Source organism: Toxorhynchites rutilus, chromosome 1 (genome assembly GCF_029784135.1).
Source record: "Toxorhynchites rutilus septentrionalis strain SRP chromosome 1, ASM2978413v1, whole genome shotgun sequence".
NCBI lineage: Eukaryota > Metazoa > Arthropoda > Insecta > Diptera > Culicidae > Toxorhynchites > Toxorhynchites rutilus.
In genome coordinates this window covers 104,653,697-104,679,740 of record NC_073744.1, presented here as the reverse complement: position 1 = coordinate 104,679,740, position 26,044 = coordinate 104,653,697, and the positions used below count along the sequence as shown (strand labels likewise).

The following is a 26,044-nucleotide window of genomic DNA, read 5'->3' as shown; positions in this document are numbered from 1 at the left end:
CCTTGCTGTGGAAACCCATTTACGATCTTCCACAACTCATCGAGTCTGGTCATCTCATTGATGCATCTAATTTTTCCATGTACCACAAAGTTTTCGGTAACGAAAAATCGGCGAATATAATCACCAATAAGAACCCACCCAATACAAATTCGATACAACCGAACCCACAAAAGGGGAAATACAACAAAAGTAATAATTGGAAGTCTTCTAAAGAAAGAGCAGAATCCAGTGAAAAGCTACAATCTTTTCCTGAACCAATAAAGAAACCCAATAATTTACAATCAGTTGGTACTGAAGATCCTAGAGAAGGTCCGTCTAAACCACATCGGACGCTAGAGTTTCTGGTAGCTGGATTCACACCCCCACCTTCAAATGTGTGTTTGAATTGTCGGCAACCAAATCATCAATTAGATCAATGTCGTTCATTGAAAGGATTGATATGTTTTGTATGTGGATTCAAAGGGTTTGACTCACAACATTGTCCATATTGCAGAAAAAACGGATTTCAGGCGATCGAAAAACGCCGATCGTCAGACAACTCCGCGTAAGTCAAGATATTTCTAACTCAATTCCAGATTCTTGGGAATGTATTCCCTCGAATCAATACTGTAGTAAACCACAAATTTTGCAGATAACATTACCTGACGTGAACGACAATCGACCGTATGCTTGGGTCAGTATTCACGACGTGAACATAAAAGGCTTGCTCGATTCTGGTAGCAATCACACTATAATAAGTGATTCATTATACCGCCGTTTACCTCGTTGTAAATTGAAACAACCAGCTAATTCTTTAGAACTAAGTTTGATTAATACTTCGAAGTCGACAGACGTTACCGATTTGCGGGACGCATTATTATCTCTTGAAAAAGAACTGTTTATGTTGAGAAAATCTCAAATACCTTCCGATAACGATTCACCGATTGCTTCATCAATTCAGATCTCATCGCGAAACGATCAAAATTTTCATTCATTTAACCCATCTGTGTGTACTGCAACTTCAGTATCAAAATACACCGGTACGATTCCGAAAACTACTTACCCTTCCACCTTAAATACTGTAGTAGTCTTGCAATACTCGCGACCAATTCCGTCATTAATGCCATCATCATCGGTATATTCAACAGAATCGAACATGTGTTGTCCTCCTGGGGTAGCTCCTGATAGGAACCGCGCCCATGAGCATTTTTCAAACTTACCATATTCAAATTTCACCAATACCTTTCCCGCAAATAATCCGCTTCAGTTCTCAGACATCACTCATCCTCAGAATGTTGGGTCCTTCGGAATGAATTCCGCTCATCAGAACAAAGTCACGAACCCCATTCTGACTTATCCACAGAACGCACTCCATGCTACAAACAATTACAATCCACACTTTCCACAAAATGAACTCAATATGAATCGTCACAACTTCTTTACAAGAGCTAAATTTTCATTCAGGATTCATGAGCTCATATCATGAATTCATCTCCATACAGATTGATCCTTCTTCGTATACTCCCAACCGTGTTTGTTTTCCAGACTACATCAATTCCTCTGTACATTTTGATCTGTTCATGAAGGAGAAAATCCATGGAATTCCAGATTATCATCGATCGGGGATCATTCCTACGATCTTCAATGCAAAGTATGGGCGTGTCAATTGTGATAATATGTACTTTACTGATGGGTCCTCTATGAATGAGTCCACAGGATTTGGAGTGTTCAACGAAATTTTTAGCACCTCCCACAGTCTTCAGAATCCTTGCTCAGTGTATATTGCTGAATTGGCAGCAATACATTGGGCGCTGGACAGCGTCGCCTCACGACCTGTTGAACACTATTACATTGTAACGGATAGTCTTAGCTCTGTCGAAGCTATCCGTTCAGTGAGGCCGGAAAAGCACTCGCCGTACTTCCTTGAGAGAATACGAGAAATTTGGAGTGCTTTATCCAGACGCTGTTATGTCATTACCTTTGTCTGGGTCCCTTCACATTGCTCAATTCCGGGTAATGAGAGGGCTGACTCATTGGCAAAGGTAGGTGCAATTGAAGGCGATATTTATCAGCGTCAAATCGCTTTCAATGACTTTTATTCTTTAGTCCGTAAAAATACCATCGCTAACTGGCAACGTAAATGGAACGAAGATGAATTGGGCCGGTGGTTTCACTCGATTATCCCTAAGGTTAGCCTCAAACCATGGTTCAAAAGTCTGGACTTAAGTCGGGACTTTATTCGCACCTTCTCTCGACTCATGTCCAATCACTGTTCGTTAGACGCGCTACTCTTTCGTTTTAATCTTGCCGATGGCAATATCTGTGCTTGTGGCCAAGGTTACCACGACATCGAACACGTTGTTTGGTCGTGCGAGGAGTATCTTGTTGCCAGATCGAATTTAGAAAACTCTCTTCGGGCTAGAGGAAGGCAGCCCAATGTGCCGGTGAGAGATGTGTTAGCTGGTTTAGACCTTGATTACATGTCCCAAATATATGTCTTCCTAAAAGCTATCAATCTTCGTGTGTGATTGTCCTTATATCCTTATATTCTCCTTTTCCTTTCCCTTCGCGAGAAATCAAATCCCTTCTTACTAACAATAGAATAAGGTGAAATGTAAATACATGTTAGATATAAGATAGGTTTAAGAATTGAGTATGATGAATGTGAGTGCGAATGTGAGTGTGAACATTGTCAACATATCCTTATATCCCATCCTTTTCCTGAAACAAAATGTCACCCTTCTAAACTCGAGCAAGCCGCGAGTAATCGGTTCTCTACTTCATTAACATTAGAATTAATAAAAAATGTTTATATATACTTGTAACTATACAAATAGGAGTTTGGCTCCTTTAAACTTATGTAACTGAGCCTGTAAAAATAAACGATTTAATAAAAAAAAAAAAACTTCTTTACAAATTCCAGCACCTCTGATTCGAGACGTACCCCGATATTGCACAAGACGATACCGGTTTCACAGTGGAACATCGAAAAGTATTCTGGGAATGATCAAGGCATGAAACTCAACGAATTTCTAGTTATGGTAGAACAGTTGTCGCTTTCGGAGCGTGTTTCTGAAGAAGAATTATTTAATTCTGCATTCCATCTGTTCACAGGACCAGCATCAAACTGGTACATGTCCCTGCGCTCGAGTGGGAGATTGCATAGTTGGCAACACTTAATTCAAGAGCTTCGAAAAGCTTTCGTTCATCCTGAATTAGACACACTGGTTCGATCTAGCATTTATCAAAGACGCCAGCAGAGGAATGAAACATTTCAAGATTTTTATTTTGATATGGATAAGAAATTCAGATCCATGATTACCCCAATGCACGATAAAGAAAAACTAGATGTACTGAAACGTAACCTCCGAACGGATTATAAAAAGGCCTTGCTGTGGAAACCCATTTACGATCTTCCACAACTCATCGAGTCTGGTCATCTCATTGATGCATCTAATTTTTCCATGTACCACAAAGTTTTCGGTAACGAAAAATCGGCGAATATAATCACCAATAAGAACCCACCCAATACAAATTCGATACAACCGAACCCACAAAAGGGGAAATACAACAAAAGTAATAATTGGAAGTCTTCTAAAGAAAGAGCAGAATCCAGTGAAAAGCTACAATCTTTTCCTGAACCAATAAAGAAACCCAATAATTTACAATCAGTTGGTACTGAAGATCCTAGAGAAGGTCCGTCTAAACCACATCGGACGCTAGAGTTTCTGGTAGCTGGATTCACACCCCCACCTTCAAATGTGTGTTTGAATTGTCGGCAACCAAATCATCAATTAGATCAATGTCGTTCATTGAAAGGATTGATATGTTTTGTATGTGGATTCAAAGGGTTTGACTCACAACATTGTCCATATTGCAGAAAAAACGGATTTCAGGCGATCGAAAAACGCCGATCGTCAGACAACTCCGCGTAAGTCAAGATATTTCTAACTCAATTCCAGATTCTTGGGAATGTATTCCCTCGAATCAATACTGTAGTAAACCACAAATTTTGCAGATAACATTACCTGACGTGAACGACAATCGACCGTATGCTTGGGTCAGTATTCACGACGTGAACATAAAAGGCTTGCTCGATTCTGGTAGCAATCACACTATAATAAGTGATTCATTATACCGCCGTTTACCTCGTTGTAAATTGAAACAACCAGCTAATTCTTTAGAACTAAGATCAGCTGGAGGAGAATTTTTGAAAATTATCGGTGAAGTGTACATTCCGTTCAGATTTAACAATGAACTGAAGGTTGTACCCACACTCGTAGTGAATGGAATTGTAATAGACTGTCTGCTAGGAATGAACTTTTGGTCAAAATTTCGCATATACCCTAGCGTACAACAGTGTGCCACTATACATCACACTGATAACCTTTTGGAACCCACCCTGGAGTGGAGGCGATCTGGCGTAGTGGTAACATTCATGCCTCTCACGCTAAAGGTCACGAGTTCAATTCTCACTCCCGACATTCTTCCAAAAATGGAAGTAAAAAGTGACGAACCAGCCAAATGAGTTGAAAATCACTATAATACAGATAAAAAAAAACCCACCCTGGAATCAACAACTTTATCCTCGGACGAAAACCTTGCCATTAGCGAAGTCAAGCTTCTTTTCAAAGCTGCCGAACCAGGAAGATTATCCACTACTCATTTAACGGAACACACCATCGAAATTTCAGATGCGTGGAAATCCAAGGCGCCCATTCGACAATACCCCTACACAATGTCTCCAAAGGTTCGAGAGAAAGTTGCTATAGAACTTGACCGAATGCTTCGTCTAGGAATAATTGAACGATGTCATTCTGACTGGTCTCTGAATGTTGTACCTGTCATTAAACCCACAGGAAAAGTTCGCCTCTGTTTAGACGCTCGAAAAATAAACGAACACACTGTGAGAGACGCTTACCCTTTGCCCCATCCTGGACGGATTTTAGGACAGCTCCCAAGAGCGAGCTACTTGAGCACAATTGATTTGTCGGAAGTTTTTCTCCAGATTTCACTGGCGAAAAGCTCGAGAAAATATACCGCATTCAGCATACAGGGCAAAGGGATGTTCCAATTCACTAGGCTGCCATTCGGCCTGGCTAACAGCCCTGCGACTTTGGCCAGGCTGATGGACCAAGTCTTGGGGCATGGTGAATTGGAACCAAACGTTTTTGTTTACCTCGACGACATCGTCGTGATAAGCGAAACGTTTGAGGGTCACTTACAGCTGCTTCGTGAAGTTGCTCGGCGACTAACAGAAGCAAACTTATCAATTAACCTGGAGAAATCCCGATTCGGTGTGAATGAATTATCATTCCTTGGGTATCTCTTATCCACCAACGGCCTCAGAGCAGATCCAGTAAAAATACAACCTATAATCGACTATGAAAGGCCAAATACCATAACCAAGTTGCGAAGGTTTTTGGGTATGGCAAATTATTACCGCCGCTTCATTGACGATTTCAGTGGTGTAACGGCACCCTTGAGCGATTTGCTAAAAACTAAAAGCAAGATCCTAGGATGGAATGACGAAGCTGAAAAAGCTTTCTGTTTGATAAAAGAAAAGTTAATAAGTTCTCCCATTCTAGTCAGTCCAGATTTTCAGAAGGAATTCTCAATCCAAACTGATGCTAGTGATGTCGCGGCAGCGGGAGTTCTCATGCAAAATCTGAATGGAAGCGAGAGAGTCATAGCTTACTTCTCGCACAAATTGACAACACCTCAAAGGAATTATCACGCGTGCGAGAAGGAAGTACTGGCAGCTCTCCTTTCCATTGAGGCTTTCCGTGGGTACATAGAAGGGTCTCACTTCACATTAATAACCGATTCATCCGCTTTGACACACATCCTGAATACAAAGTGGAAAACCTCGTCTCGTTGCAGCAGGTGGAGTCTGAGCCTACAGCAATACCACATGACTATTCTTCATCGGAAGGGCAAAGAGAACATTGTCCCCGATGCACTGTCGCGCTGTATTGCTGTAGTCTCCGACGGCCCTGGGAAAACGTGGTATGAGGACCTGAAAATTAAAGTTATAAATAAGCCAGATGATTTCGTTGATTTTCAGGTGAAAAATGGAGCTTTATATAAATTCGTTTCTACACCGGACGAACCTCATGATTTTCGATTCGAGTGGAAACTCGTTGTCCCTCAAGCAAATCGAAAGAAAATTTTAGAAGACAATCACGATCAATCTATGCATATGGGATTTGAGAAAACGTTAAACCGAATTAAAGTGAAGTATTACTGGCCAAAAATGGCCAAAGACATTAGAGAATATGTTCAGAAGTGGGCCGTGTGTAAAGAGGTAAAGGCAGCTTCAGTACCCGTAATTCCTTCTATGGGAGAGCAAAGGATCACTTCCCATCCTGGACAAATAATAGCGACAGATTATATAGGGCCGCTTCCTAGAAGTAAAAGAGGCAATCAATATATTTTGGTCATCACTGACCTGTTCAGCAAATGGGTGATGCTTACACCGTTGCGAAACATCAATAGTAGTTCACTATGTAGTACCTTGAAAGATCACTGGTTTTTCAGATTTTCCACTCCTGAAGTAATCATATCAGACAATGCGACAGTGTTTCTGTCTCGAGAGTTTAAGGCTCTTTTAGATAGGTTCGGAATTCGGCATTGGTTGAATTCTAAATACCATTCACAAGCCAATCCAGTGGAAAGGGTGAACCGGACAATCAATGCCGCGATCCGAACCTATGTGAAAAGCGATCAGAGGCTCTGGGACAGTAAACTGTCGGAAATTGAATTTGTTCTCAACACATCCGCACACGTTTCCACAGGTTTAACGCCTTATCTCGTAAATTTTGGTCATGAAGCTTTCACTAAAGGAACAGACCATCGTTGGTTCCTCTAAAATCAAAACCAAACACCTGAACAACTGATAGAATCGCGTAGAGGATTATTCAAGGACATTTACGATTTAGTCCAAAACAATTTGAAAAATGCCCACGAAGCAGGAAAATCTCGTTACAATCTTCGACATCGACGCTACGCGGAACCCTTTCACGTAGGACAGAGGGTCTACCGAAGAAATATGAAGCTATCCAATGCTTCCGAACGATATAATGCCAAGTACGGGTCAATGTATCTACCCGCCAATGTTGGTGATTGACGAGAGAATCGAAGAAAGCATCCAATTTTTTTCAGTATGTGAAAACAGCTCCTTCAATCAATGTATTGGTCTCGCATCGTACGCTACCACTCAGTGAGTGAACAAATCCGAAAATGTGTCAGACAAGTTCATTCTGCTCGTGAGTTGAACAAACAACAGCTCTGACAACAAATGATTCATTCTACATGGATCGGATTTGTGTGCGAATAAGTCAGAGAAGGCTCGCCAAGCGATAATTTTTCCGTGATTGCACTCATTTGTGAAATTATCGTTTCGGCAGCAAGCGTATCAGGGACCAATGCATCGAATGTCTGTTTCTAGTGATACGCGCATTCATATACTGCTTTTTATAACAAGGACAAGTGCACCCGTGGACGAATGGTTAGCGTATCACATTATCATGCCGGGTGATCAGGTTCGATCCCCGTTCTGGCCGGGGGATTTTTCGTCAAAGAAATTTCCTTCGACTTGCACTGTGGTCACGCGTATTCTCTAGATCAGTGATTTTCAACCGGTGGGGAATTTCCCCCTAGTGGGGAATTTGGTCATTAAAAGGGGGGAATAATACAAGGGAATGTTACACATTTACTTCGCTTTGAAGACAAAAACTTTATTGAATACTCTTTGCGAGCCTCGGCAAACATTTCCAAATCTGTAATGTAATGTTTAATTGAACAACTTCGCAATGTTTGAAAGACTTTCGTCAGTGAATGATGATGATATAGACAACGAAACCACTTTCTTACGAAAGACTCTTTACAACAAGTTAAACTTGAAATATATTTTCCTTATATCAAAGTACAAGATTTCTGATTGGTTGTGACGAACTTTCGGATGAATTTCAGAACAAGCTCGTCGATAAATAATCGATTCTTATCCTGATACGCGGTATAAGCGTTACGCGTGTTGTTGTATTTTGCGTAGTATTTATGTGAATCTAGATTATCTACAATGCTGCTGATGGAAACAAAACACCGTAACAGAGTAGATATCGAAGATGACATGAGGTGTGCTTTTCGACAACGTTCTCAAGAATTACGATTTTGGCGGAAATCGTTCAGGCGCAGGTGCCATACTTTATACACCTTACCTTCTTACAAAATACTGATAAGGGGGAAGCACTGGGATTAATTTTCGTAAAGGGAGGAATGAAGCAAAAAAGATTGAAAATGCTCTAGAGCTTGCCCCTCGGAATACATTCAAGGCGTGTTATTTGGCTTAAGAAATCTCAACTAAGTATTAATAAATGACGCTAATTAATGCATACGTTGAGACGGCAAAAGTTCCACAGGGAACGTTAACGCCATTCAAGAAGAAGCAGGGAACAAAGCGGCGACTTTTAATCGATCAGTTGTTTTGAATATCCCCTACTACTTCATAAAATAGATGTTGTAGAGGCTTGCACAAAGGATGTTTACAGAAATTCCAATTAGAAGATCAAAGGTCTAATTATTCTTGCCGCATTACAGGTCTGTCCAATTAGAGACGAATCCCTGTATGTGTGATAAAAAAAGCCAAGTTTTGTACCTGCATATGGCACAATATTATATGAAATTAGAAAAAGCCCAGTAATATAGCAGGTAATTTTTAACGTCATAAAACATCAGAACCACAGGCTAATGTGCAGAGGTAAATATCTAATTAAAAAGTCTGGTTCATGCAAATATCCACACAGATGTAACATGAGATTGATAGCAAGAATTTCTCAATTATTCATGAAGTCAATCAGCCATTCCATGCTAAACCGACATAGTGGTTCTCAGATTTTCATGAAAATTTGTAGTTTTGTTCCTTCTCGCAAAATATTTGACGTATTTTTTATTTTTTATTATGTGCCCATTTACTTTTTAGGGTGTTCTAATCTAGGGTGTTTTCTAGTTTAACCAGGGTATAATCTAGTTTTAACCTTTTTTAAAAAAATGACTTTTTTCATAAATTCATATCTTTGAACTTCTAAACCGATTGAGATGATCGACATATCAAATTCAAGCCATCTCTGATTTTTGTATATGTTATGTAAAAAATCATCACCTTTCTAGAAAAAATATAGCGCACTTGGTCCCGAAACCATGTAAACTTAAAAAAAAAACAAATACAATTAATAATCACGAAAACAAGATCATTTTTCCCAAGTGTAATATTTTTCCAAAGAAGTCTAGTCATTAGAAGTCATTAGCTTCAATTTGATATATTGATCATCTGAATCGGTTTAGTAGTTCAAAACCTATGAATTTTCGAGAATAAGAAAATGGAGAAAAAATATTCTTCGAACGATCGGTTAACTGTGAAAAATCATAACATAAAAAAGAAAAAGAACACATTTCCGATTTTTTGAAATTTTATATAAAAAATCCTCAGCTTTCAAGAAAAAATATAAAGAAAATATAGCCCCTTGGTCCCGAAACCATGTAAACTATAACAAACAGATACAATGAATAATTACGAAAACAAAATCCAAATTGTTTGCAAGTGTAGAATTTTAGCTAATTGGCTTTAAGTTGATATGTCGGTCATCTGAATCGGCTTAGTAGTTCAAAAGATATGAAATTTGAGAAAAGTCATTTTTGGAAAAAAAAAACTGGGACAAAAATTATTTTTCGGGTAATCCGAAAAATAAAAAAAATACGCGTCTAATATTTTGCGATAAAGGGTAATCCGAAAAATAAAAAAAAATACGGGTCTAATATTTTGCGATAAAGAAAAAAAAACTATCAATACTGATGAAAATCTAAGAACCATTATATCGGTTTGGCATGGAATGGCTGCAATATGGACCAGTTTTCACATGGGGTATGATCATGTTTTTAGCGATCGTTGGAAAATGGATACGGTACAGTAATATTTCGAATATATTTCAGTTCTTGTCAAATAGTTTCAGTTGTCTAAGAAAAAAATTGCTTTTAATGTAAATCCGAAGGATCAAATAACGTTACGTTCCAGCATTTTGTCCACTACATCTTCCAACAAATTGTCATTCATTTTAAGTACCATTATGTCTTCAATGGATACATTACTCAGCCGCATACGAGAATCAGTCAGTATATATTTCACCTAACTGAATAGCCGTTCAACTGTTACTTGAGAAGATGGTGCTGATAATACTACCATTGCCAAGCGATATATGCGGGGACTCGAGTATTTTCTTTTATTCCAATGGTGGAGTATATCAAAACGGGATGGTGTAGGATCGTTGACATCTAGTTGGGATGAGTGAACCGCAGGTGCATCTGATTGAGTTTTGTTCATAGCACACGTGGATTGCTGGACAGAGTTGTTGAAACTAACAGATGATTGCACAGTATTACCAACCATGATATTAACTTTGTCTCTGTTTTCTAGCTTCATCAGATCAAATATTAAGGATTCCTTCGATGAACTTTCGGCTGAACTGGATGCAAACGCGTCTTGGCTTCCTTCATTAAAAAAGTTCATCAAGTAGTCCTCCACGAAGCCGCTGTTATTTAACGTTGCTGCATTTGTACATGGTTCCTCTCGCAATCCTTGCATGTAATCGAGTCGCTTGTTCAATGCGATGAGATATTCCTAAAAGTCACAACATATAGTTCAGCATATAGTGTGTGGTATATTTTTATAAGGATTATTTCTACCTGTGCATCTTTCTTATCGCATGTACTCAATCGACCGGATCCATCGAAATTAAATCGTGGATCAAGATACAAACAGGCCTTGAAGGCCATGCTGGTTCTTAGTTTATGGATTCTTTTTTCCATTGATGTCAAAAGTTTTGCTGCCAATTTATTTCCCTGTTCCTTAATCACATGTAACTCAGCTTGACATATCAACCAGTCAGCATATAGTTCGGAGAGAGGAACGTGGTCTTTCTGTAACTTCAACGTTAACACATAAATCGGTTCGAATGCTTGACAGAAACGATCTATAAAGTGCCAATGTTTGTTTAAATCTGGAAAACAGTGTATAAGGGTGTAGTTAGTTAATATTTTTTAAGTTGTAAGACAGACAAAGTGAAGAAGACAAATACTCACCTAGCGATGGATCATGGCTCTGTAAGGTTGTTAGAAATGGCTTCGTCTTTAATACCTGCAGATAACGTTGTAGGATGAACCATACACCCCAACGGGTTTCGTTCACCTTCGGGGGTAGAGGGATTCTATGCAACACAAAAAGTTCTCTATTATTCTTGTGGTGCATTGTCAAGCAAATTTTATTTATCTGTGTCAATCTTGCTTTGTACTGCTTAATGACATCATACGCCACTAGTTGTGCAGTATGGGCACCGCACCTTATGCGGTTTAAAATTTCGAGTTCTTCGTTGTCATCATCATTGACCAGAATATGAACAGTTCCGTCTTGTCCGTTATCAAAATCGTCTAATTCTACATTTCCTTCGCTTGTTGTCGCGATTTCGATATAGTCTTCGTCGATGTTTTCCTCGTAACTATCAGTTTCTTCGTCGATATCACGGCTATACTCACTCAACATTTTAAACTCATCAGGTAGCATGCTGCTTAGAGAAACCTCGTCATCGAAAGCAGGCTTCGACAAACTTTTCAAAAGCGGTATACTAGCACACATATTGGCTCCATTATCATGGGCAATAGCGAATATCTGATCAATTCCCAGGCCAAATTTATTCAATACCTGCAGAATCACTTTGGCTAGGTTTTCTTTTGTATTTCGCTCATTCATTTCGTGTACAGCTTCAAAAAAGAGAAAAAAAAAATAAATTGAATTATGACACTCTTTCCAGCGTGGAGATTTTATATTTCATATATCCATCTATTTTGATAGAACTCACCTAAATGCCTAATTTGCACTTTGCCCTCTGTGTTCATATATTGAGCGTTGACACCAAACACTGAGCGGCCACGCCGAGATGCGGAATCAATTTTCAAACTTATCATTTGTTTTTCGAACTGTGAACGTATTGTAGCAGCAGCTATTTTAACGTATTCCGCAATACGATGACGTGTCATCAAATTTCCACATGCCTTCAATACGGGATGAATCAACGTTTTAGACCCGGTCCAGTCAATAAAACAGAATGGCAAATTATTGACTGTTACGAGCTGAAGCAGTCCGAGAAACGCATTTCTCTTTTCTATGTCCACAAGCAGCCTGGACACTTTTTGCACAGGTTGCTCTTCCTCTTTTTCGTTCAACGCCAATTCTTTCAATACGTTTGGATGGATTTTATGGATGTGTCTTTTAAAATTACCTGCGTTGAACGATTGTTGTGCGTAATGACATTTTCGAGCATTGTCAATGTCCACCGCACATCTAAAAGTGATATTTTCACCGCACTTTATTTGATCTACCACTTTTATAATCTTTTGTTTTTGGGTGTTTGCCTTGCGATTCATTTTGCTTCTGAGCGCAACAAAAATATCTCACAAAATGATTCGATCGAAAGATTCAACACTTAGCACCCAATCGGATCAGGAAACGAGAGTAAAGCGATGACAGAAACTAACGAACGAATCATGAAATTATACACACAAGCATCGATGCACATGCACACAGTTGCCAGGCGATGACACTCATACTGTATTCATTCAGTGTTTCTCTTGACACGTCGATTTTCTCTTCCACGGGTGATGCAAAACATATGATTGAGTGCGTTGAATGAATCAAATAAGAGAATGTAACGAGCGCTCGTCGATACGATTGGAGCCATCCTTGCTACCCGCTACTGTAGTTTCCAGAATAGGCACTTCGTCCTATAAACTTAAGGACGATGATGGCAAAGACCTGGGAGTGTGGCCAGCAGCCCACCTAAAACCAGGATAATTTATTTAATTGAATATTATGTATACAGTTACCTATTGCATGTGTTTCTAGAATTAGTTTGATCATTATGTTTATGAGTTATTGGTTGTTTTGTTCCTCATCGTTTCTGTTCATCCGCATTTTGTTCCTTCAGGTCCAACTATCGTTTGGTCCGAAATGCTGAATTTTCAGTCAGATCCTACCAATGATTTCGGATTAACTTCAGAAAACGTTTGGGAACCTGAAAGAAAACCCAAGATAAAATTCAACTAGCGAAGGATACTTACCCCAAGCGCATTTTAGATCATCTTTAGCCACACAATACATTTGGTCTCTCAATTAGTTTAGGATGTCTTAGAATGACAACTGTCATTTGACAGTCTTCAACCGTTACAACAATGATTTGCATTGTTTATGGCGGTTCACATCTCCGCTCTTTCTATTGTGATAGAGAAGTGCGTTCAGTAGATGTGTTTTGAATTTAACGTTATTCAAGGTAAATGAGTACTTCGTTGATATAAATGCACTCCACTTTCGAACTCGTGATTCGAAGAGTTGGAAGTGCATGCAACGATAATTGATTATATCGTTAGAACAATTTGTTTGAGACATGATTGACTGATTTGCTGGAGACCGGAGTCATTACGACGTTGATGGTCAGTAGCAGGCTATTTTTTTTAAAAAAAGCAATAATCCTGAAAACAGCGCGGAGTCGATGAATTTCGACGATGAAGTCCTATGACCCCGAATCAGTTACACAGTTCCTCAGCCAAATAGATTAGGCAGAAGCAGGATATAGCCTAGTAGTAATAGTATCATACAGACGATAGTAGCAGATTTTGTCTCGGTATGAGGAACGTAGAAAGAAATGAGAATAGGGAACGGTATGAATGAAGCAGCATGTGAGGTAAAATGAATGAGGACGGACGCGTCCAGCGCATGTAAGAGTCGGATTGATAGATGAATGATGGAGAAATAGGAAATTATTTCGTTCTTGATTTAGAAATCAGGACAGAGAGATGAGATTGAATTGATGATGGTGAGATGACGGCGTTCATTGATCGTGGCACACAGTGGTTCGAAATGGTGAGGCGCGGGAAGAAATTCTAATGTGGTATGGTGGATCGAGGTTGCCTTCAGACGGTTCTTGGTAATTATCAGAGTCCAGTTTTCGGACCGAGCTTTCTTGGACAGAGGGAACTTCAGGCAGAAAGCGGTTGGAACGTTTGACGAAAAATTATGTTCATAATTTTTCTACCCGAACTCGGGGAGGATTGTTACCGATCAATTTTTCATTATCGGTCACGAATAGTTGTCTGTTCAATGTTTTCTGTTTAGCGTGTAAGTTAAATTTTGTTTTGTTCTGGACTGGTTTGAATATTGTCGATAAATGTAGAGTTTTTGTGGACCAATAATTGTCAGATACTAACCCTGCGTGAGTCCGACAACAATTAGACCAGTCTGTCAGATTTGACAGCCAAAAACGGGAGGAAGTTCCGGGAGGATTGAAGGAAGCGGAAGAAGAAAGAAACAGGAAAGAAAGATGGGATGGGAAAAAGGCGTCGAGGAAGGAAATTTTGAGTTGGCTCGGTCATTACTTCTGGAGTCAGCAAGCGATCCAAATCAACTAAGGAAGAGCGAAAGTAAAAGTTGAAGAAATCGTGGATAGAGAGCTGTAGTCGAAGTTGAAAGAAAGCTGAAGTTTAAGTTTATAGAAGAGAAGAGAGTGATAGAAGAACTAATAGAAGTAAAAGAGAAGTGGAAAGTCGCTTGAGTGCAGCCGAGTGGAACGGTGAAGAGGTCTTCCAGCTCGTGCCAGGTGTTCCAGGTAAACACACGCCATCGTTTGATCTGGTGTTAGACCACGCCACGTCACCCAGCGAGGAAGGAGGACGTCCCTCTCCCGACCGAGAATACATCTCCAGCGCGACCACATCGAGGACATCGAAGGGCCCCAACGTCACGGTACCAATACTATCCCCAAACAAAATTAGAGAAAATATAAAAAAGGAAAACTAATTCCCTATCTTTTCGCTCTATCCTCAAAACCAGTCCTTCATTGCCAATTTCGAAACTAACCTTCAGTCAATTTCAATTTCGATTTGTGTATCCACTATGCAAACTGGAACATTGATTCTTCAATTTCGTTTTCTTTCTGCTGTCGTTTCCTTTGAATTTGAAAGCAGACGCTTTTACGTGACGATTGAAAGTGTCTTATTTATTATCATTTGAATTGGCTTTATGTCGCATTCAATTTCACATGTGAAAGGACGATGACTGCTCTCAATTGAAAGTTTCATTCGATTTTATTTCTCCGAACTGAATTTTCCCGGACCGTCTTTCAACAAAAAGTAGAATTAAAGGAGACATATGAGGGTATATTAGTCTTACGTCACATTCTATAATATCGTCATTTTCATTAGTTTAAGTGAATATAGTTCCAGCTCCAACGAAAATTTCCTTCGAAATAAGACACTTTCATTCGATATAAAAACCTTTCATTTTCATTTGAAGATTTGATAATTTCGCTTCGTGTGAAGAATGAAAAAAAAAGAACGTGAAGCGAAATGAGACAGTATGAAGGGGAAGTGATTTTTTTTATTGAGCATGAAGAGCGAGCAGCACTATTTTCAGTCTGCACGGGTTTGAAGCATATTGAAAGGCTATAGGCTCATTATTGAGTGACGTGAAAATGTATGACCCTGCTCTATGGTATGCAATTCAGCCACTCGATTAACCACGAGTGAGACTCGATAATTACAGTTAAATGATTGATGCACGGTAGTAGCGGGTCTTTCATTAAAGACTTGTCAACTTTTTTTTAATAAAATACATGCAGGTTTTTGGAGATATTGAGTTCAAAATTTCTACCAGTTGTAGTTCAACAATGTCCACCACGGGCCCGCTCACAGCGATCGATCCGAAGGATCCAATTTTCCACTACTCAACCACATATTTCGACCAACCACATATTTCGAACGTTGCTGACTTGTTTGACATAGCCTCATAAAAAGGAATCCAAAAGCGTCAAATCACATGAATGCGGCGGCCAATCGACAGGTCCATTTCTCGGAATCACACGTTCACCAAACATACTTTTCAATAAATCCATTGTAACGTGCGCTGTGTGGCAAGTGGCATCGGCTTGTTGAAACCACATATCATTGATGTTAATATCTTCCAATTCTGGCCAACAATAGTCTTCCAACATGTTGCAATAGCGCTCTAAGGACGCATCAACGAAGAAATACGGCTCAGTCACTCCACCACACAAAAAAAATACTGGTGAAAACCACACCAAACAGTGTGCGAATGCAATTGTGTTTCTTGAAGCACTTTTGTTCATTTGTTTATTTGTTTATTTGTTTATTTGTTTATTTGTTTATTTGTTTATTTGTTTATTTGTTTATTTGTTTATTTGTTTATTTGTTTATTTGTTTATTTGTTTATTTGTTTATTTGTTTATTTGTTTATTTGTTTATTTGTTTATTTGTTTATTTGTTTATTTGTTTATTTGTTTATTTGTTTATTTGTTTATTTGTTTATTTGTTTATTTGTTTATTTGTTTATTTGTTTATTTGTTTATTTGTTTATTTGTTTAGACATAACATTCATCTGACAACATCGTCTTAATGAATAAAAACTTGAAAAATAGTAAAACAAAAACATGGAAACATAACATTAAACACATCGGGATTCTCAGTTCGGTTTCTGAAGCGTAGTGATGATTCTCTAAAGTCATAAAACTGCTCTACGGATGAAAACGTTCTGATCATTTCCGTGACCGGCTCATGTTGACCATACGATGAACGATGTGCAAGCGGTTGCAGCAAAAACGAGGATCGTAGAATTCTACTGGGAGCGCGAAAGTTCATCTTCTCGAGCAAGTTAGGCGAATAGATTTCACCACAAAGAAGTTTGGCAACGAAGGTGGCTTGTTGAATACGCCTACCACACTCAAGAGCATTCAAGTTCAGTAAGCGGCATCTAGCTGTATATGACGGCAGGTTCCGCGGGTCACGCTAAGGCGCTCTACGGATGAACCATTTTTGAATCCATTCAATCCTGACGATCTACATGTGTTGGTAAGGGCTCCATACTACAGATGCGGTTTCTAGAGTTGGCCGAACAAGCGAGCAGAAGAGAGATTTCAGGCAGTAGGGATCAGTAAAGTCCCTAGAGATACTCGAAATAAACCCAAGCTGACGATTGGCCTTGGATATCAATGCAGATCGGTGTGCGTCGAATGTGAGCTTAGGGTCGAGAGTTACACCCAAGTCGTTGACCTGACTGACTCTCTCCAGGATGAAATCATCGATCGTGTAGTCGAATATAGTTGGCTGTCTTTTACGATGGAAACTCATGATGACACACTTATTTATGCTGATGATTAGTTTGTTCAGGCGACACCAACTCACGAACTGGTCAAACAGGCTCTGTAACCGACGGCAATCCTCGAGAGTTTTGATGGCTAAATAGATTTTCAAGTCGTCTGCATATATCGACACACAGCCAGATGCTAAAATAAGCGACACATCGTTATAGAAGATCGCGAACAGCAGTGGTCCAAGATTGCTGCCTTGCGGAACACCCGGAGAAACAGCAAACGGAGATGAAGTGTGAGACAGGAGCTTGGCGCGGAGCGTTCTTCCAGACAGATATGATCTCAGCCAGTTGATGAATTCGTCGGAAGCACCAAGACGGGATAGTTTTCTCAGTAGGATGCGATGGTCAATTCGATCGAAAGCGGCTTTTATGTCGGTGTAGATAGCATAAACTTGAGCGCCTTCCTCTAGACGGTTGATACAAAACGACGAGAACTCGAAAAGATTGGTGCTAACCGAGCGTCCTGGCATAAAGCCATGAGATATAACGCTTAACTTCGAAAAAGACAGCATCGTTCACGATCAGCTCAAAAAGCATAGAGGCGGCAGATAAACTGGTTATGCCACGATAGTTAGCCACGTTACACTTATCACCTTTTTTAAACACGGGAAATATAAAAGAATGCTTCCACACATCTGGAAAAACCCCTTGACTCAGCGAAGCTGTGTAAATACGGGAGAGCGGTAAAGCCAAAGATGTAGCACAGCGGCAAAAAACTATAGCTGGAACGCCACCTGGACCAGGAACTGTTGAACGTTTCAATTTTTTTACGCCCTTCTCAACCATCTGTGGGGTGACGACGAATGGTCGACGAACCCAAGCTGACGATTGGCCTTACGAGAACACCTTAGAAGGAATATCTACTGTTTTTCGCTTGGAATTGACACACTTCCAGAAGCTCTTTGAATTCCTACGCAGGTTTGTGTGGACACGAAGCACATATGATTTGTAGAGGGCATGTAGAGGTATGGCATGGTTAAGGCGTCGGTATGCACTGCTAGCAAGTTGAAAGTTGTGTATGGTTTCAAAAGTTCGTCGACGGCGTAATTTACGTTGGCAGAAATTTTTGTCACGCCGTAGAACGCGAAGAAGTTCAGTGCTCCAAGCTAGAGACATTGGAGGTTTCCTTCGTGGAGTATTCGTCACGAGCCAGATGCAAACGATTTCACAAAAACGCGTCGCCATGTCGTTAACGTCCTGACCAAGGGCACTCCAATTGTAGCTACTCAGAAACTCGTTGAGTGCAGCGAAATTAATTTTTGCGTAATTCAACACTTGTTCGCCTTTGTTCCGATCTTCAACAGCCAACACTGCTCCTCCTACAGCCGATAACGATAATACTAACGGAGAATGGTGCAAATCCACCGCTAGCAGTGGCGATATAGATTCGTTGATAGCAATGTTAATATCGGGTGCACAAAAAACCAGATCCAGTGTTCGGCCTCGAAAATTGCGAACGAAGTTGCGCTGCTGTAGATCGAGAAAGATGATTCCATCCAATAGAACAACACTCGCCGCAGAGGTCAAAGACGGATTCAGATCAACAACAGGGTTAGCGTGTAATTCCCATGCAATATGAGGCTGATTGTAATCGCCACATACCAATACGGTGTCATCAGAAGACGCACGGTCACACAGCTCACGCATAGAAGCCTCCACGTCACGACTGCGGTCGGGAGGAATGTACACTGCGCAAAGTAACATCCTTTTCCCACGTATGGTAGTAAAGACACAAATCTGTTTCAAAGAGTTTCCATTCCTCGTTTGAACCGACACAGCAGAGAAGTGACGAGCTACTGCGATAAGGACACCACCAAATCTGGACTTGGAACTGTTGGAAGAACTACGGTCACAACGGAAAACGTTAAACTCAGCTCCAAATAGCTGTATGGAGTTGATGCTGTCGTCAAGTCCGGTTTCAGTCAACATGATGACGTGGTAATTACAATCGTAATTACCACGTCATCATGCTACATAGAGATCGTCAATTTTCGTCCTCAGGCCGCGTACGTTCTGATAATATAGCCACATAACATTGGAAGTCGTGTCGTCGCCCCTAGAAATGAGAGGCAGATCAGGTTGCGAATGGTGCTCGATTGAATCGTACTCGCCTACAGTGGCACGCTGGAAGACCCCTTCCCCAGGCTCAACAACAGGTCCGGGACGACTAATCTGACGCTGGCTTCAAGGCTCGATTGAGTTGGACGGGTTAGGGGCTTCCATGAAGCGTCCCAGTGGTCGAAGCTCATCATCGAGCTGATCAGTTCATATAAATTGGCTGGAAGTTTGAACATGTGGTTTGCATTTAACCAATAACTCATATTTCGCTTGTCGACAAAGCCATTTGGCCAGAAATAAGCCTCATCGCTGAAGACGATTTTGTGATTTTGACGTAGGACTACGTCTAACCGGAAGATATAGGGGGTGAAATGGAAATCTAGGCACTGAACAAGTAGGAAAAAAATGCAAGATTTGGAACGCTTATAACTCGAGCATTTCTCAATAGATCGCAAAGGTTTTTGCATCAATTGATAGGAAATATATCTACGCATCTATCATAACGAATAACATTTCATTTTACTTGAGATAAATAATTGAATAATTGTGAAATATCAAGCATTGTCAAAATGCACTATGTGCCCATTTTTTATTGGTCCATTTTGTGCTCCTCAAATCGTACCGACCAAAACGGGCAACCAGAGCAGCAGCGAAATAGAATGAAGCACGATTGGAAAGGAAAAAGAAAACAATGAACGAAACATTGGTCGCAGTCTCACACATGCGTAATTCTCGAGCCAGCCAGTCAGCTTAAAAATCCCCGCTCCGCTGCCGTAACGATCATTCTCATCCGAACCGTACACCACATCGTTTCGCATCAGAACACATCAACAAACCAACCCAAGCAGCCATGTCTGGACATGGTAAAGGAGGAAAATGAATGGAAAGGCAAAATTCCGCTCGAACCGTGTTGATCTGGAGTTCCCCGCAAGGGTAGCTAGGCCGAGCACGTTAGTACCAGTCCACCTAGCCGGCGTTATATAGTTTCGGCCGCCGAAGTGATCGAGTTAGCTGGCAAAGCTGCTCGCGACGATAAGAAAACCCGCATTCGGAACAGAACACATTCGGTTCGGTGGACGATCAAGACAACAGGCAGTTGCAGCGAGTGGCGAGTGGCAAAAACGCAATCGCAAAACGGCATCAGGTAGCAGAAGAAAAAAGTTTGTTCTTTATACAAACTGCTTTGGTGGCAAATCCAGAACAAGGCGGCATCGAGGGCGTTCGAAATGGTTTTTTTCAAAACTACGAGTGCTAAGTTTTCTAAATTGGAACCATAACAAGGCGCTTTTCAGGGCCATTAAACCTTCCAAAAAAGAGTTTAGGAAAAACTGTTCAATGCTTTCTAAAACATTATCCAAAATAATAATAAAACACAAATTGATTTTTTCATAATTTGTTTGCCAGGATCTGATGAGTATGTGAATTTGGCAGTTGTTCTGAGCTTATGATTTTCACCAATTCTTAAATTGCTTCTAGATTGAAAGTACAGTAATTTACACTTATCTCGACATTTAGCTAATTGGACCGACCTGTAATGCGACATATTTAGTTGAACACTTTTGTAAACATAGAGTTCGGGGTCCAAATTATGACCCCACATTGAAAGTCGACACTGTACCACTGTCATCGCAAATGTTCAATTACAGGTTAAAATTACCTCCAATCCGATACTGAGTGGTGGTAATGCGACGTGCCATTGAATGTAATTTACTGTAAAATATGTCACAAGCTGGATGGGAAGAAATTTTCCAACTGTGAAAGCAAATGGCAAGTGCAATCGATAAACAGAAAGTTTTAGCCGAACAAGATGGGGATATCGAGTGATAACAAAACAATAAACTCTTTAGATTGAAGATAATTTTGTGATCCTGAAAAGGACCTTTTTTAGCCTGCATGTGAATCCAACGAGCGAACAAATCGTAATGAATGTATTTTCTTCTTCTTCTTCTTTTTGGCTTTAAGAGGGTTTAAACTTTTCAGTTCATTCGCCTCTAGCTCTGAGAAGAGCCATTGAGCACCAGTCTTGAGGAGGCTGGTGAAAAAAGAAGAAAAAACCGTATTCAGCGGACCTGTCTGCTCAGATGTAAAACCGGGCGAAGGCAGGAAAGGATCCTATGCCATATAAGACGTTTAATATAAGCTGTAACGTAATTGTATTGTTATTAATTAGTACCAAAGCGGCGACGAAGCATCGTAGAACCAAGCTCTAGAACAAAGGGAAAGGGAGGGAGTGGGGGGGGGTTGGTGAAAAGGAAAGGAAAGGTAAGGAGAAGGGGTGGGATGGAGTGGGAAGGAATGATGTGATGTTGGGTGATTTATAAATGTAGTTAGTTTAATGGTGTTAGTAAAATGCTGGATAAGTATGAATTAGTGTGGTTAGAATTGAGTAAATAAAATAATAATATGTTTAAAAGGTATGCTGTTTTATTATATAGTACTGCTGCATATGCTGGAAAAAGTTAATTTGTGAGTTATATATGGAAGATGCTTATGTTTATATATTTTTATTTGTTTTAATATTTTTGTATGTTATATGTTTATAGATGCATACACATACATACGCCGTTTTTGTTAGATTTGTAATTTTGTACATAAACCTGTGCATGCATGCGCATGTACATGCATACATATATATATACATTTTATTTACTTATATCTACATGTATATGCATACGCGGCGGTGAAGTGACTAACTGAAATAAGAGTGTATTTTAGATTTTACCAAAGAAGCCGGTTTCTTTCAGAAACGCAATCTAATTGGTTTCCTGTGTCTCGTCTCTACTGAGAATGGCTCGGAGACTCTGACCTATATTGTGTCGGACACGAGCATCTTTGGTGTGTTGGCATTCTAGTAGAAGATGCCTAACTGAAACTTGGGCTGAGTTACATGCGCAAAGTGGTCTTTCGGTTTTCTTCATTAGGTGTGAGTGTGTGAAAAAAGTGTGTCCAATTCGAAGACGGGTTAGCACCCGTCTTTCTTTGCTGTTGTTTTGATCAAACCAAGGAAGTGTGGTATTTTTGATTTGATGGAGATGGGTGGGAGGGCTATTTAACCAGCCTATGTTCCAGCTTTCGCGAATTTGCTGTTTGACCCAGCGAACTATATCAGTTCGAGGACAGGGTATAACTGGTGGTTCCATTTTGCTACCCTTACCGGCCAGTTTGTCTGCGGCTGTGTTTCCGAGGATTCCGGAATGACCAGGAACCCAACAGTAGGAAATGTTTTTTTCTGAAGCAGCCTCTTCTGTCTGTATTATCCATGGGTGTTTACTGTTTCCACTGAGCAGGTCTTGAAGACAGCTGGCTGAATCGGAGAAAATTACCGTAGGAAGGTGATCATGGGTACACTCTTGTGTAGCTATTAATAGAGCAAAAGCTTCCGCACTGAAGATGGAGCATTGCGGTGGAAGAGAAAAGCTACCGGTGTATCTGTTCTCGAAAATTCCACACCCAACTCCATCGGAGTTAACAGAACCGTCTGTGTAGACCTGGTGTTTGTTTTGAAAGTGAGTAGCCGTGAGATGGTTGAAGCAGGCTTTAATTTTTGGTGGAGGGTCGCCTGCACGGACAGTCTTGAGAAGATCAAGATTCACGTTCGGCGGTATGACGTTCCATTTTCTTCCCGTGGCAGTTGAAAGTGCGCATATATCGGGAAGGTCCTGATTTGTGAGGTCTTTGAACCAGTTTTTAGCTCGAATTACTAATGGTACATGGGGGTCATTGTCAGGAAGTGAAAGTTGTCGGATGGCTTTACCTGTGATAATTCTTGTCACAAGGTATTTGAAAGGTAGATGGCCACTTTCCGCCATGACGGCAGAAGTGGGACTCGTGATGAAGGCTCCTGTTGCTAGCTTTATTGCTTTGGTGTAGATGGGTTCAATGGCGTTGAGTACTCTGTCCCCACCACGGCTGAAGATGCCTACTCCGTAGAGAATTTGGGGGATCAACCAGACATTGATAATTTTCAGCAATGTTTCTCTGTGTCCAGAGGATAAACTTCCTGTAATAGACTTCAGGATATTCATTTTACCGTTCGCTGTTTTTTTGACTAATTGAACATGATGTAAAAAGTTAAGCCTGGTATCGAAGGTTACGCCCAGTATTCTTAGTGTTCTCTTCTGAGGGATTTCGGTTTGATTAAGCTTTAGGGCGGATTTCTTTTTGAGTGTTTTGCCAATGTGAATGAATCGGGATTTTTCTGGCGAAAATTGGAATCCTATGTTTTGGGCCCAGTTTTGTATGGAATCAATTGTACTTTGAAGTCTCTTTCTCTGTGCTAGCCCAAAGCCACTGACAGAAACAAGAGTGATATCATCAGCATAAACAAAAATGTTTATACTGTCGGGAATTAATTCAAAAATAGGTTGCATGGCAACATTGAACAGTGTTGGTGAAAGGACTGAACCTTGGGGAAACCCGTTTTCAAAAATTTTCAATGAAGACATGTGATTGTTGATGATTGTTTTAAAGGTTCTGTTTTCCAGAAACCCTTTGATGAAGAAGCCTAATCTACCACGAACCCCCCAGTTGAAAAGATTTTTCAGAACTGGGTACCTCCATGCTCGATCGAAGGCCTTGCTAAGATCGAGTGATACAACATCTGCGTGCAGATTACTTTCAGCGGCGTCGTCTAGGACTTTTTCGAGAGCTACGAGGCAGTCTTCTGTACTTTTACCCGCGCGGAAGGCAAATTGTCTAGGGTCGAGCAGCTTGTTTGACTCTAAAAAGGTCGTTAAGCGCCGGTTGATAATTTTTTCCATGATTTTACCGACGCAACTCAGAAGAGTGATGGGACGGAAGTTGTCCAGCAGGTGATTATTCTTGTCTGGTTTAGGCAGAGAGACCATTAGGCCCTCTTTCCAGCAATTTGGGAAAATTCCACTGTTCCATACATTGTTGTAAAGTTTTAAAAGAACTTTTTTCCCAAGATAGGGTAGGTTTTTCAGCATTGGGTAGCTGATGTCATCTGGTCCAGTGGAGCCGCGTGTTGCTTTGTTTAAAGCCCATTCTAGTTCTTTGAATGAAAGATTTCTATTGAAGTCAAAATCTGCATCGGTGTCAAAATCAATGGGGATTTTTTCGCATTCTGCCTTGCGAGTTTGGAAGGTAGTATCGAAGCTTTGGGTAGCTGAGGTGGAGGCAAAGAAATCTCCGAAGGCCTCTGCTATCGTTTTGCGATCATTTGTGTACTGACCGTTGATTAGAAGGTTGTATTCATTGTTCCTTTTTTTCCCATGAAGCCTGCCAATTTTGCTCCATAATTCCTTTGACGACGTGTTGGGATTAATATCGTTGACAAATTTAATCCAGCTGTTATGCTTGGCTGTTTTAATAATAGCTCTAGCATTTTTGCGAGCCCTTTGGAATTCCTCTAGCAGAGTGTGCTTAGATGGGTTATCCGGATGGGCCTTTCTTAGCTTGCGTAAGGCTTTTCTCCTGTCTTTTATAGCTTTATTTACTTCAGGTGTCCACCATGGGACGCATTTTCTACCAGGATTTCCGCTGGTTCTAGGAATGTGCCGAATTGCAACCTCAAGGACGGCTTGGGAAAAGTCCTCGGGTGTCCAATCTTGTTTGGCTGAGAGGCAGCTTTCAATGTCACATTGATAGCCAGCCCAGTTTGCATATTCAAATTTCCATCTAGGCCTTGTTGAAACTTCTGGAGAAGGTTGGCCAAGGGAAATACATATTGGGAGATGATCGCTGTTGCAGCAATCATCGTGGGTGTTCCATGAAAGCTTTGAACAAAGTTGAGGGGATACGATGGTGAGATCTATGGCCGAAGAAGAGCCAGAAGCAGAATTGATTCTGGTGTGTTGGCCGTTGTTCAGAAGAGTGAGAGTATTATCGGAGAGAAAATCCTCTAAAATGGAACCTCTTCGATTGAGGTATGGACATCCCCAGGCGTATGAGTGAGCATTGAAATCACCCATAAGGAGAACTGGGGAGGGAAGTTGGTTAAGAAGATGGTCCAGTTTATTCCGTAGAAGAGCCGGGTCGGACGTAGGAGAAATGTATATGCTGGCTACTGTGATTGGAAAAGGAAGGTTTATTCGTATTGCAACTGCTTGTAGAGCGGTGTTAACGGGGAGAAAATTGTGGGGGATGCCGATTTTTATTGAAGTTGCAACCCCGTTGAATGAAGGGTTGGGTCCTTCTTTGAAATAAGTGGTGTATCCTTTGATAGAATCTTTGTGAAAATTTCTTTGCGTCATAGTCTCTTGAAGAGCTATGATTGTGGGATTATATTTATGAATTAATGTTTGTAATTCCGGAAAATTTCTTTGGAGACTTCGAATGTTCCATTGAATAGCTAGTTTGCTCGTTGGAGTGAATGTATTGACGAGTAAGGTGGATCTTATTTCCCCTTTGAAGGGGTGCTGTTCTTTCCGGATTTCTTGTCATTTTTGTTTGGGGTGGAGGAAGTTAGTGTTTTTGTCGTTTTCTTGTTGTTGTTTTGTGTGTTGTTGTTTTGTGTATTGTTATTGTGTGTGTTGTTGTTTTGTGTGTTGGTGTTTTGTGTGTTTTGGTTTTGTGTGTTGTTTTTTTGTGGTGTGGTTTCCGTTGATTCCTGATTGTTTCGTGTCTTCTTTCTTTGTTTCTCTTTATTTTGTCGAAGTTCATCTTCCGAGGTTTTTAGCTCCTCTGAAGATGTGTCTTTGGAAGATATCTTCCTTTTGGTTTTCCTTGGAGCCTCAGAGATTGCCATAGAAACATCGGAATCATATTCTGATTCGGTGGTCG

At 40.5% G+C, this 26,044-nt stretch overlaps 1 protein-coding gene across 3 annotated transcripts in view; it reads left to right on the top strand.

The window, feature by feature from the left end:
* Positions 1–26,044, top strand: part of LOC129768687 (uncharacterized) — a 109,621-nt gene that overhangs the window by 11,360 nt on the left and 72,217 nt on the right. The window lies entirely within an intron of this gene.